The following is a 13,475-nucleotide window of genomic DNA, read 5'->3' on the forward strand; positions in this document are numbered from 1 at the left end:
TGCAGTTTGGGCCGGATAAGTCTCTAGTGACAGATGTCCAGGACAGTCCCCCGGTGGCACAGAGGTATTCTGATGTGTGGCCCAAGCAGAATTTCTAGCCATAATCCCAGCCTGAAAGCTAGTACCTTATTCAAGCCATTATACTTAGCATAGTGGGCATGGGGGCTGTTAGTTGATAGCTTGGCATGGCCAAACCAACCCGTGCTTTGGGACAGACAGGACTGTGGTCAGGGTTCTTTGGGACAGTTCTCCAGTGGCATTGCCATGAAATATAAGGAGGCCCAAGAAGTATTTTGCCTCATAATACCACCCTAACCTGACATTCATTTAGGGCTCTGTACTCGATGTGGAATATTATTTTACATATTAATTAGTATATATGCATAGCTAATGAAATTCTCTTTCATTAGGATGTGGAATTCATTAATAACAAGTTTTTATTGGGTCTAGATTAGCTTTGAAAAAGGAACCGGGAACCAGGAATAAGGAACTGGGAATAAGAAAGAGGGAACCGAGAATAAGGAACTGGGAATAAGGAACCAACTTCAGCCTCATGGACTGGGCTGCCTTGACCCTGGGGCAGTGCGAGAAGGTCGAAGGAAGGCTGATGCCTTTGTTGTTGTTGGGAGAAGGTAGCGGGGATGGCGCCCGGGGTGGTGGAAACCCAGGCAGACTGCTATCTAGCCAGGTGCTACTCTAGCTCAGAGGCACCCGATCCAACGCTTCCCTGATGACATAGCAAATCAAGTTACCTTCCAGTAAGGCTCCATTTATTTTTGCATTGAACTCATACTGAATAATATAGCCATAGTCTCTAGCATATTAGTAACATTTCTATTTCCTCTTTAACTGGAGAAAAAAAAATATTGTGTTACATATGGTGATGATGCACTACACTATCTGCACCCACCTTTTTAAAATCCTAAATCCACCCATGTGTATTGTTAAGAAGATCTGGCATGTGATCACAGGGAAAGTTCCCTGTGACTGAAAGATGCTAGAATCATTACCATATTCAAAAAAGGGGATCGATTGGATTCCGGCAATTAGCATGAAATTGGACTCCCATCCAGAGCTGGGAAGATCCTCACCCACATTCTCCTCAAAAAATGCACTTTTCTTACTGAGCAGATTTTACCTGAGTCCTAATGTGGTTTCAAAACACTGAGAGGCACAATAGATATCACCTTTGTTCCTACAGAGCTGCAGGAGAAGTGCTGCAAGCAACACTGAGATCGTCACATAGCCTTCTTTGACCTGACTTAAGGCTTTTGATTCAATCTACAGTGAGGTCCTATGGAAGATCCTAATGAGAGATGAATGCTCACCAAAATGTGTTACCATTCTTGGACTTCTTCATGATGACATGACAGCAACAGTCCTAAACAATGTCTCAAAATGACCCCATAACTATTAGAAGCGGAGTCAAGCAAGGGTGTGTACTTGCACCGACTCTTTTCCATCTCTACTGTAGCTGTGCCACATTTCTCTGCTGACTAGACTTCCACCTGGAATCAGCATCCAGTAGTGCATGGACGAGGATCCTTTAACATCAATGGGTTATGTTCCAAATCCAAGATAACCAAACACCTTCATTACTGGTTTTCAGGAAGCTGGTGATTGTCTTGCATGCCCAGTCAGTTGACTGTGCGGGTCGAGCGGTAAGGCTCGGGGCTATGGCCAGTAGCCCGAACCGGCAGGTGGGTACTTTTTCACGACGGAGTAGAATTAGGCACGGACTCGTAGCGGTTGAACAAAGAATGCTTTACTTACACTGTTGATGGACACAGCGTAGGCAGAAAGTCAACTTCACTTGAGTTACAGTTGCAAACAAAAAACAGAAGAAGAAACTGGACGAAGAGCTCTTGAACCGGAGCTCTCGAGTTGAGAGTCGTTGGTGTACGACTCAACGGGAACGCAGGGCAGGGATATGTCAGGGATAAGCGGTCGGCGACTATAGAGGCAGATAGACAAGAGAGACAAAGGGAAAAAAGAGCTGTAACCCAACAGTACCAGGATATGCTTCTTCCCCGCAAACATTTCCCTGTCTGAAGTCAAATGTACAGATCTTCAGTGATCTATGAATTCACAGATGATGTCCCTATTTCCTGGAAAATTTGCTGCCTTATATCAAGGAACTGCTGCAGCAGAAAGAGAGGGGCCATGTCCTTCACTACTAAAATAAAGAAAAGCACCTGGACTGGGATGGGTGGGGCGTGGAATAAATATCAGCAACATCCACCTCCATTCATCACACAGGGGTTGGATTGTGACACTGGGATTAATTTAGAGAGAAGGGGACCATCAGCCTGAGTCGATGAAGGCACGTGGGTCTCCCATCCCTAACTGGCTAGGTCCAGACCTATTCCATTTCTTAGCCTGAATGGCTCCCTTTTCCCTTCCCCACCATTGCAACAAGCCATGAAAGACTTAAGAGGAGTTTATACAAATTACAGCAGATGAAACATAAGTGGGGGGAAGAAGGGGACAGCATGGGTAACATGGGAATGAGCATCTATTGCAACGCACCAAGGCAGATGGGGGACAGGGAAAACAGCAAGGACAATGTCCTCCTTTTATACAGGCCATGCAACCAGGGAATGGGGGAAGGAAAAGAGCAAAGGGGATGTCATAACCTTTGTCCATTACAGATGACCAATCCAGGTTTGGGAAACAGCAAGGATGATGTCATAATGGAGAATCAATACAGACCTCCAAACAGGCTGGGGGAAGGGCAAACTACAAGGGTGAGATCATAATGTATCTCTAAAACACATCGCCAAACCAGAGTTGGCAGGAGGGGGAAAAAGCAAGGACATTATCAGAATGGGTGTCTGTTAGAGACCTCCAAACTGGGAAGGCTGGGAAAAGCAATGACGACATTGCAATGGATGTCCCTCAGAGGTTTCCAAAGAGTCAGGGGGACGGGAACACAGCAGGGACGTTGCCACAACGTGTGTCTCTTACAGACCACCAAATGGGGGAGGAAAGAGGAGGAAGCTTTATTAAGCCACTGTCCAAGGCTTCCATACTGCAGACTGTGTGAGAAAGGCCAACAAAAGTGTCAGCTCCTCAAGGAACACAGAGAGGAATCAAGTAAAGGGGAAGTGGAGAAGGCTGACAGAAATAGTCAGGGAACATGAACGTGGCGGAGGGATCTGAGTGCACAGTTCGCAAGTTTGCAAAGGACCCCGCAGAGGACAGGAAGCTACCGAATGGTCTTAAATTGCAACAACAGGAGCTTAGGCTGGATATCAGGCCTATGATTTGATTACTCAGTCAGTGCAGTGTCCCACCCCTACTCTGTCCCGTACCTTCTCCGTCTGCATCTTCTCCTCCAGCTGAGATTTCAGGTACTTCCATGTTGCCATGATCCTCATTCGAGCAGAGAGGTGCAAAGGACAAGCTTCTGATCCCGAGTAAATTGGCCCGACTTTAAAACAGGCGATTTCCAGCAGATTTGTCCAAAGGAAAATCAGTTGATTCACTGCACTTGGGTCCCAGCAGTGGAAAAAATGACTGCTTCTGCACAGTTTAGCCCAAGAGCACAACAAATCCTGAAGTCTCTGTGGAGAAAAGAGGAACGGACATGGTATGTAGAGAGTGGGTGAGTTGAGCCCAGGAGGGGGAGGCCCCTCACCCCATGCCTTGCCCCAGAGCCAGGCAATCCCCCTCCCTTGAGGCAGATCAGAGTTGGAGTCCCCTTATTCGACTTGGAGGGATATGGGCAGTGGGGTTCCCCAGGGCTCGGTCCTCAGGCCTGCACTTTTCAACATTTTCATCAGTGACTTGGGCGAGGGGGTAGGAAGCACCCTGTTCAAGTTCGCAGATGACACTAAGATGTGGGGGGAAGTGGGTACGCTAGTAGGAAGGAACAGGCTGCAAGCGGATCTAGACAGGTTACAGGGGTGGGCCAAAGAGAACAGGATGGGGTTCAACACTGACAAGTGCAGGCTAATGCACCTGGGGAGGAAGAACCAGCGACACACCTACAGGCTGGGGAACTCGCTTCTCGCCAGTGTCGAGACAGAAAAGGATCTTGGAGTCGTCATTGATGCCACAATGAACGCGGGCCAACAGTGTGGGGACACGGTCAGGAAGGCCAACCATACCTTGTCGTGCATCCACAGATGCATCTCAAGCAGGTCCAAGGAGGTGATCCTCCCCCTCTACGCGACACTGGTCAGGCCGCAGCTGGAGTACTGCGTCCAGTTCTGGGCGCCGCACTTCAGGAAGGATGTGGCCAATATGGAGAGGGTCCAAAGGAGGGCCACCCACATGATCAGGGGGCAGCAGGGCAGGCCCTACATGGAGAGATTGAGGGACCTGAACTGGTTCAGCCTCCAAAAGAGAAGGCTGAGAGGGGATCTAGTGGCAGTCTGCAAACTAGTCAAGGGGGACCAGCAGGCATCAGGAGAGTCCCTGTTCCCCCGAGCAATCCCGGGAGTTACAAGAAACAGCGGACACAAGCTAGCGGAGGGTAGTTTCAGGGTAGACATTAGGAAGCGTAATTTCACTGTCAGGGCGGCTAGGAATTTATTCTAGGACTCCAAGATCCCTTTCCACCTCTGTGCCACCCAGCAGGTCATTCCCTAGGCTGAAGGTGTGCTGGACATTTTTCCTCCCTAGGTGAAGCACTTTGCATTCTGTTGTTTTCTGCCCACTTGTCCAACCTATCCAGGTCTGCCTGCAGCTGTTCCCTGCCCTTCGGCGTGTCCACTTCTCCCCATAGCTTTGTGTCATCTGCAAACTTGGACAGAGTACATTTCACTCCCTCGTCCAAGTCGCTGATGAAGACATTAAAGAGTATCGGCCCAAGGACCGAGCCCTGCGGGACCCCACTGCCCACACCCTTCCAGGTCGAAGCCGACCCATCCACCACGAATCTCTGAGTGCGACCCTCTAGCCAATTCGCCACCCACTGAACTGTGTAGTCATCCACGTCACAGCCTCTTAACTTGTTCACCAGTATGGTGTGGGACACCGTATCGAAGGCGTGACTGAAGTCTCGGTATACAACATCCACCCCTCCTCCTGTGTCCAGGCGTTTCGTAACCTGGTCATAAAAAGAGACTAGATTAGTCAGGCACCATCTGCCTGCTACGAACCTGTGCTGGTTTCCTCTCAGCATAATTTGTCCTGCCGGGCTCTCGCAAATGTGAGCCTTGATAATTTTTTCAAAGACTTTACCAAGGATGGAGGTGAGACTGACTGGCCTATAGTTGCCTGGGTCCTCCTTCCTCCCCTTCTTGAAAATGGGGATGACATTGGCCCTTTTCCAGTTCTCCGGGACTTGGCCTGTGCGCCACGAACGTTCAAATATTCCCGCCAGTGGCTGTGCAATGATGTCGGCAGGTGCCTTCAGTACCCTCGGATGGAGCTCATCCGGGCCTGCCGACTTAAAGGCATCCAGTTCTTCCAAGTGACTCTGCACCATCTCAGGGTCTACGCATGGAAGTCTGGCGCCTTGCTGCTGCCTCTCTACAACCCCAGTGAGAGACTCGTCTTGCCCCTCGCTTAGGAACACTGAGGCAAAGAACTCGTTGAGGAGTTCAGCCTTGTCCCCCCTGTCCATCACCAATTGCTTCTGCCCATTTAGCATGGGTCCTATTCCTCCCTGGGCCTTCCTTTTACTCCCTATATATCTAAAAAACAATTTCTTGTTGTCCTTTACTTGGGATGCCATCCTCAGCTCCATGGTAGCTTTGGCCCGTCTAACTGCCTCCCTACAAGCGCGAGCAGAGGAGGTATATTCGTCTTTGGTTATTTCTCCCTGTTTCCACTTTTTATGTGCTCCCCTTTTGGCCCTTAGGCTGCCCTGGATTTCTCTGGTCATCCAAGGAAGCCTCCTGGCCCCTTTCCCTCTTTTTCCTCGCATCGGGATCGTCTCCCTTTGTGCCCGAAGGATCATTTCCTTAAGGCACAAAGACCCTTCTTGGGCTTCCGTCACTTCAAAACTCCTATTCTGCAGTGCGTCTTTGACTAATCGTCTGAGTTCATTGAAATCAGCTTTCCAGATTTCAAGCATGAAATCAAGCATCCATTGATGCTTCTCTAGTAAATCGCAGGCTGTCACCTTTCCACTGTATTCAGCCTTGCCGAGGCCGCAGCTGGAGTACTGTATCCAATTCCGGGCTCCACAATTTTAAAAGGATGTGGACAAGCTTGCGAGAGTCCAGAGGAGAGCCATGCGCCTGATCAGGGGGCAGGATAACAGGCCTTATGAAGTGAGGCTGAGAGCTACGGGACTCTTCAGCCTGGAAAAGCGCAGGCTCAGAAGGGACCTGGTGGCTGCCTATAAGTATATAAGGGGTGTACATCAGGATCTGGGGGAACGCCTGTTCACCAGAGCACCCCATGGGATGACAAGGTCAAATGGTCACAAACTTCCCCAAGACCGTTTCAGGCTGGACATAAGGAAGAACTTCTTTACAGTCCGAGCCCCCAAGACCTGGAACAGACTGCCACCAGAGGTGGTGCAAGCACCTACTCTGGAGAACTTGAAGAGCCAATTGGACAGTTATCTTGCTGGGATGCTATGAGCCCAGCTGACCTCCTGCCCCTGGGGCAGGGGGCTGGACCCGATGATCTTCCAAGGTCCCTTCCAGCCCTAATGTCTATAAAATTTATGAAATACATATATGTTGATGAGCAGACCCCACTGTGGTTTTGGGAATTACAGGGATCTTTTGGCTTAGGTAAAAGAAGCGTTGCTGCAGAGCAAATGGGGAGTTGAAGGGGAAGGAAGAGTAGGTGAGGTTCAGAGAAAAAGTATAGCAACAGGTTGACTATAAAAGTTATTTCTTGCCAGGTACAAGAACTTATGATGATACCAGTAATAACAGGCATACAAGAGAGAGACAAATGAACACTTACAAAATGACATAGTTTCAGTTAGGTTTTTGAGGAAGTCTAGCTCGAGTTTGATTAACAAAAGTCAGGTTTTGAAAACTGTGACTCCAGTAAGAGAATAAAAGGCAGGTTCCTGGAGTCAGAGAGAGAGAGAGAGAGAGAGTTGGGGTCTCACCACTCAGCAAAGCTTGAACCGGTCGAGGTTCCCAGGAGTTGCTGGAGCTGGCAGATGGGCAGAGGTCTGAGCACGGCCCATGGGGGGAGTCCAGGCAGGAAAGGAGTGGACCTGGTGCACATTTGGATGCAAGCACCAGGACAGAAACTTGAGCTTGGGCAGGGGTTTTTGTAGAGAACTAACAATGGCTCTGTGGCATCCAGGACATGTGGCCACCGTGCTACCCCACTGGCCCCATTGCCCATTGGCAGGAAGACGGGGGGCAGCCAGCTGCTCAGACAGCTGGGACACGTACCCCACCACCCAAGTTCCCCGGCAGTGGTGCAAACTTGTGTGCCGTCCAGCCAATCGCTGCCCGCCCCCCCCAGGGGTGCATGCACAGCTGGCTAGAAGCATTACAGACATTCAGACAGCCAGACTAAGCCTTTTATAATATTAATGGATATGAGGGCTGCAGGTAGCAGATCAGAGTTGGGGTCCCCTAGAGGGGAAAAGCACCTGCCCCTTTCTCCACAGCCACTCGGCTCTCTCATCACAGCCATCTCTTCCACCCTCCTTGGCATTGCCCTTCTCCTTCCTCACACCAGGGCCACTGGGCTCTAGTCCTCACCTCAGCCAGGGCTGCCCCATGGGCCAGCGCTTTCCAGTCCTCGGGCCGTGCGGGCAGGGAGGGATCATGGCCACAGAGGGAGCAGCCAAAGGGCTGCAAATGGACCCAGAGGCTGCCCCACAGATTCACACTCGGTTGGGGGCACCGTGTGCCCAGACGGATCCATCAGTCCTGAAAACAAGCAGACTAAAGAAAGGAGACTGCCAGGAGCTCACCAGGCCTGCTGCCCTCGCCTGGGCACTCCAGGTCCCAGTGGGCACCAGGGCAGCCGGGCAGCATTGTGACATCAGCCAGCTCCCAACAAAGGGCGGTGAGGCTGGCAGCGCAGATCCCTGCTCCAGAGGACGCGGTGCTCACCTCCCTCCTCCACGCTCCCTCCACTTGAGGAAATAGTCCCCATTTGAGACCCAGGTAAACCAAACACACAGTGAGGAACAAATAAACAGTGTTACAGGAAGGAGAGATGTTACAAGGACATGGGATTGGTTGCATTAGCCTCAGGGACTCTCCTAATCCTGCCCCTTCCCAGGCCACCTTGCTCCACTCACCTCCTGTCCCAGTGGCCAGGGCAGAGAGTGCCTCTTGTCGACTGCGCTGCAGAGTTATCTCATGTGAGCCCCTGGACTGACGTCTTCTCAGGTGTTTTGGGGCTGGGGCTGGTGCTACTGAGCAGAGATCAGGTGCGGCGAGAGCTGGGCTGGAGTTGTGGCTCTGGTTTCTCCGTCTGTGGGGTGGGTTGTTTCTTATCGCTGACTGGCGGCTGTGCTGATTTTTATGTTTCTGTCCTTATCCTGCCCATGCCCGTTATACCTACCCTGAACTGTTTCCCTCTAAACTTTGTGGGTATTTAAGTTAAGCCCATCTTTGTTGCTGATATTTGGTGTAGGAAAGATTGCCCTGGCAGAGAAGGACTGTCCTGCTTCTTTGCTAAATAGGAAGACCGTGGTATTTCGCCTGCCAGAGGTTCTCTGATATCCTTCCTCTGGGTTAAAGGCAGCTCAAACTCTTTCCAGAGTATGCCACATGCCACCTACTTGTGGGTCTCATATACGTGGAAATATTATGTGAGACAAATGCTGGTTTCTCTCTTGGAGAAGTTTGCTCCCTCAAGGAGAGGGTTCATTCAGGAATTGTTAGGGTCCCACCAAATTCATGGCAAAAGTGGGCTGCTTTGAACCTTATCCAGGTGAGTTTTGGTGTATTGATGCCCCGTGAGAGCTGCTGGCTACAGACAAGTGGTGAGAAGCTCTTGGCAATGCAGTGAAGGGCAGTATTTTGAGGCCAAGAGCCACATGCTAGAAGAAGCAGCAGCTCTGAAAAAATCTGCTTCTCCCTGGCAGGACTGAAGTGTCCCCACTAGCCCTGGAGAAGGAAATGGGTCCTGCCATGGAGGTGAGTGCCTTTCCTAAAAGCCCGAACCTGAGGGGCTCTTCTGCTATAGCAGGTTGTGCTTGTCTTACCGGTCCAAGGCCCAGGGCTGCCTGCATGGGCTGCAGACCTGTGTGGTGCAAACAGGCCCCCTCAGCTGGATCTTGGCACCCTTTGCTCCTGCTGGAGGGTCTTGGAGCCTGGGGAAGAGCCTGCAAGAGACTGAAAGGCAGAAGCCAGAACCAGGGGCGTCCATAGACGTGCTCTGGGACTGCGGGTGGCAGGGGGGCTCTTTAATAAGAGTGGCTCCGAGAGCTGCTCTAATTAAAGTGCCCAGAGCTTCATGTGTATCAGCATCCCCATGCTGAAAAATGGAGGCAGGGGTGCTTTAACTAAAGCTCGCCCAGTGAGCGTTAGCTAGAGCACCCCCCACCGTTTTTCAGCATGAAGAAACAGATACACGATACTGGAGTCTGCTAGAGCATGGTAATTACCATGCTTAAGTAGACACGATTAATCGAGTCTGCTCCAATGTGCTGTAAATATAGTGTATTGGAGCAGCCTTGCTGCACGTGTACAGGCGCCCAAAGTGGCACTGATATTTGCCCTCTGTCCTGCTCTGGATCACTATATATTGTGTGTATCTTATATAGAAAGAGCAGGACACCAGAGCAATAAACCTGACCCTGCAAGTTTGGCTAAAGGTGTGGGGAAGAGGGGCGGGATTGGAGAGGAAGTTGACAGAGTGTCTGTCTAACGTTCAGGGTCAGGGCTAAAGCAGGCTCAGCTGTGCAATGGGAAGGAGAAAATTGCAAAGCTGAGGCAAAGAGGCAAGTCACCAAAGTGTCCCGCTCCTGGGTTATTCCTTGAAGCAGATGATGCAGGCTGTGGGAGGCTGAACCATCAGCACAAGGGCAGCATAAAGCCAGAAACTGCCTTGGCCCCTTGCTGGGCTCTGTCCCACCAGGTTTGGGGAAGGAGCAGCTTGTGGTGTTAGTAGGTTCAGTACAGGAGCTCTAGTAGCTACCAGGAAAGCTTACACCAGGAGCCAGCAACATGCAGCCTGCAGGCCAGGTCCAGCGCAGGGAGCCAGGGAGCTCCAGCAGCGTGTGGGAGCTAGGAGCTTTGCCTGCACCAGCCCAGCTCTGGGGAGGGAGGAGCTGTGCCAGGGATGTGCTGCAGCCAAGGAGCAGGGAGATTCATCAGTGGCCAGGTGGAAACACTGGCTTGCCTGGGCCCGCAGCAGGATTGTTCCAGCCTGTGGCTCTGACACGTAGCAGCCACCAGACTAAACTTGAATAATACGGTCATCCAGAGCCAAGGGTTACAACAGGGGGACAACTCCATCATGCAACCCTTTGGAGCCTTATGTCTCACCAGCTTCTCACAGCTAGATTCAATCTCGTCCTGTGAGAAACAGACCTCTTCAAAAGGCAGGATCCCTACAAAGCGTACAGAGCTGGGCTCCCGGGAGTCATCCCCTGACAGGCTCCATGGTCACTGGACCTGAAACGACAGTAAACAGTCTTGTTTCCTTGTGGAGAGAGTGCTGCTGCTGCTGTGTCTGCAGCAGGTTGGGGGATAGGTGGATACAAGCAACCAGTGGGGTTGGGCCCAGGCTGCGTGTGGACACAGCCACAGTTTGGTAAAGCAGAGGGGTTTGGCTTGGCCCGACCACTGGTGCAGGAGGAGCCCTGTGCAGTAGCTGCCTAGGTCCAGACTGCACGTGTGACCCGTTCTCACGAGACGGGAACAAGAGCTAGTTTGAGGTCAGAGGATGTTTTCCAAATGGAAAGAACCTGCTTACCTTTTGCCTTTTTTCAGCGAAGGCTGGGAGGAGCCCCCATGGTGAGGGTCATGTCTGCGATTCTGCACCACAGCCCGCCTCCTGCCTTGCTGACTGGTGGCCATGTGGGCAGAGGTGTCCTTTGTGAGTGAGTGGGCTTGAGAGACGGTTCCTGCTTCGTATCCTGAAGGGCGGTTAAGCTGCGTCCCCCACTGCCCAGGACAGAGCCCAAGGCCCAGAGGCCAGTGCCTCCAAGGCAGTCGCAATAAGAACTCACATCTCTGTGCTGCTATGGAGGAGGCGGCTTTGGATTTGATTGGTGGTGTCCATGCTTGCCTGTCTTGTTATCCATGTAGGAGGGCGGTGTCAGGGCTGACGAGGGCATTGGCAGTCGGGCCTTGCAGTTCATGCTAGGATCAGAGATGAGACTCCTAGCTGGGCCTGGGGCAGGGGGTATGGCACCCAACCTGATCTGGCCTATGCAGCTCTGGGGGCATTGTTGGGGCCGGGGCTGAGGGATCGGCAGTGGGCCTGATCTCGCATTCGTAGGGGTGGAGCCAGGACAGGGGCTGGGGTAATGGGCTGTATCTGGTGTGTGCGTGGAGCTAAGGCGTGGTCGAGCTCAGAGCCGAGGCTCCACGCATGCTGGATTGGCCCCATGGCCATGCCTGACTCCAAAGCACTCATCCAGCCTTCAGGACCAAAAGGTTGGGCAGCATTGCCCTATGCCATATCCTTGCCAGCCTGTGACATACAGGAGCCCGCCCTATGTCCTTTCACCTGTGCCTGGATGTGTCCCAGCACAGCTAATCCGACTGACCAGAAGAAACAGAAGTCACTAGGGCTGTTGTCCTGCAGGGTTGGGCTTCTGCCACTCCCAGGACTTCAGGGGTCCAACCCTGTGGGACAATGGCTCTGGGTGCCACCCTCAACCTGGAGTATGTGTTTGCAAGCAGCAGACTCCCCATAGGGGTTCTCCGGCTTGCTGACCACACGCCGCAGGAAGCCCCCTGGAAGAGACACCCTGGGCACACATTTCACACTGGGATGCCAGCCATGAGATGTGTCCCCAGGTAAAAAGTGCTTATGATGGCACAAGGTATCCAGGGTGTAGCTTTGTGCTTTATGATGGCACAAGGGTGATGTACACTAGCATCCTGAAACAGCCATGCAGGAACAGGAGGCCCTTGGTGTACTGGAAGGAGCTGTAGATTCGTCTCTTGCTGTGTCAACCAGGACTCCTTTGCTGAGAAAGTAAACTAAAAGGTATCAGTTGTTTGGCTGCATTCCCCAGTTAGAGTGTCTTAATTGCAGTTGTTTTAATAAGGCCCCATGGAGCTCATTTCAGTGGCAAATAATTGGAGCTCAGTACCCAGGTGCTGCCCCTTTTGGGTGACACAGCTTCCAGGGAAAAGGAAAAGGAAAACAAATACTGAAGAAGATTCTGTTAATTAAACTTTTCTAGCAAACTTTGTTTGTGGTGACCTGACTCGCTCTCTCTAGTGCTTCCTGCCCATTGAGATCAGGGATGGGAAGTCATGACAATGTCCTGTCCCCCCCCTTAGCTCTGCCTGGATCCAAGAAGTAGACAGGATGTTGTCATTTATTGTCCCAAATATGTTGTCTTGTCTTCTAGTGAATGATGTAGCCAATGGGACAGCCGTGCTTCCTCATCTTCATCTCAGAACGAAGGTTTGGAGCCTACGGGCTAAATTCAGCTGTGGATATTAGTGGAATGGGTGCAATTGAAGGGGAGCCCCCAGCATTTGCACCCATTCTCCATGTGGCACATACATTTATGGCATCTGCTGAAAATGCCCACAGCCGTCCAGCTATGTTAGAACTTGGTCATGCTCAGAGTAACCCAGAAACCAGTGGAGGCAGTCAGGAGTTTTCTCCAGCCTTAGTTGCTTCCAAGGAAGCAGACTTGGTGCATTAGAAAGTGAAATCAGGAAGAAAACTCCCATTGACTTCAGTAGGGACCAGATTTCATGCCCAGCCCTAATGCAATAATATTGTGGCACTGCTACTGCCTGGTGTATGGGGCTGCTCTGTTAGGCTCTGGTGTAAAGGGCTCAGCTCCACCGAAGTCCCTGGGGAATCATCTCCTTTTGCTACCAGAGAGCATGACTCTGTGACACATTTGACCTATCCCATTTCTTAGGTATTGCACACTCTTGGGCCACAGTGTTCAGACTCTGGTGTCTAGAGTTAGCTGCCCAAGTACAGCCTGTGACACCTCCATAAAAGTCACCTGGTTTTCAGGCTGCCTCAGGCCACAGCTGCAGGAGGGGAACTGCCCCTCACACAACCAGGCCCTCTGGTGAAGTAGCCTCTGGAAAGGTTTAGTTATCCAACCCCAGGCCCCAAGCTGGAGGGTTTGTGCGGGAGTTTCTGCACTCCCTGACCTCTTCCTTCTCGTGCTTTAAGCAAACCAGTGCTCTTCACTTGGGCTGTTCTGCCCAGCAGGCCAGGTACCATTGTCCTAGCACAGGGGTGGGCAATTATTTTGGCAGGAGGGCAACTTAACAAGTTTTGGTGAGCTGTCGAGGGCTGCATGGGTAGCCCTGCCCCTTGACAGATTCCCCCGCCCCTTGGTCGCCATTTGGGGACCAGAAGTCCCGCCCCTAACCCCGGACTTTAGCTGCCTGAAGTCCCTTCCCTTGCCCTCCAGGAGTTCTCCT

General features: G+C 51.7%; 1 long non-coding RNA gene across 1 annotated transcript; it reads right to left on the minus strand.

Moving 5' to 3' along the window:
• Positions 1 to 1,556: 1,556 nt before the first annotated feature.
• Positions 1,557 to 10,505, minus strand: LOC132249413 (uncharacterized). The gene is made up of 3 exons (XR_009460902.1): positions 7,638 to 10,505; positions 3,315 to 3,566; positions 1,557 to 1,954 (listed from the first exon to the last, which is right to left on the minus strand). It is a non-coding gene; the product is annotated as an uncharacterized LOC132249413 (long non-coding RNA).
• Positions 10,506 to 13,475: the final 2,970 nt, after the last annotated feature.

The sequence above is a fragment of the Alligator mississippiensis genome, chromosome 3, assembly GCF_030867095.1.
Source record: "Alligator mississippiensis isolate rAllMis1 chromosome 3, rAllMis1, whole genome shotgun sequence".
Classification (NCBI taxonomy): Eukaryota; Metazoa; Chordata; order Crocodylia; family Alligatoridae; genus Alligator; species Alligator mississippiensis.